Genomic DNA, 545 nt, shown 5'->3' with positions numbered 1-545 from the left:
CCATATCTTTAATGGACTTTTTAAAATGATTTTGTACTAATTAAAAATAACCATTATAACTTAAATTATTCATTATAAATTCAAAGATATAATTCATATGATAAAATAATTATCATATGAATTTTAATTCATAATATAATTTATATATCGTAAATTTTAATATATTAAAGAAAACATTTATTTGTTTAGGACACTTGTGCTATCATTATTGAAGTTACCAATCCTCTATTTGTTCTAGTTTTTTTTTTTAGTATAGCTAAATTTCCTATTTCTAAGTTTACCTCCTTATTTTAATGTGCTTTTGCTATCATTTGTATTTGGTCTATATTAAGTTCCCCCAAACTAAGGGTTCCTTATCCTATTTTAATATGTATGCATATATAGATTCCCATCCTTTGTGTAAGCTTATATTTATAACTCTTCCTTGCCACTCCGGGAATTCTTTTCTTAGTTTTCCTCTCAGCGTGTTTTTAGAGGCATTCATAGCCCAAATTCCTCAAAGTTCTTGTAATTTGTAATACAAAGTACTACATCATATTTATATT

Source organism: Vigna radiata, chromosome 2, assembly GCF_000741045.1.
Source record: "Vigna radiata var. radiata cultivar VC1973A chromosome 2, Vradiata_ver6, whole genome shotgun sequence".
NCBI classification, from domain to species: Eukaryota; Viridiplantae; Streptophyta; class Magnoliopsida; order Fabales; family Fabaceae; genus Vigna; species Vigna radiata.
The sequence above is the reverse complement of the archived record's forward strand: the minus strand, read 5'-3'. Positions refer to the sequence as shown.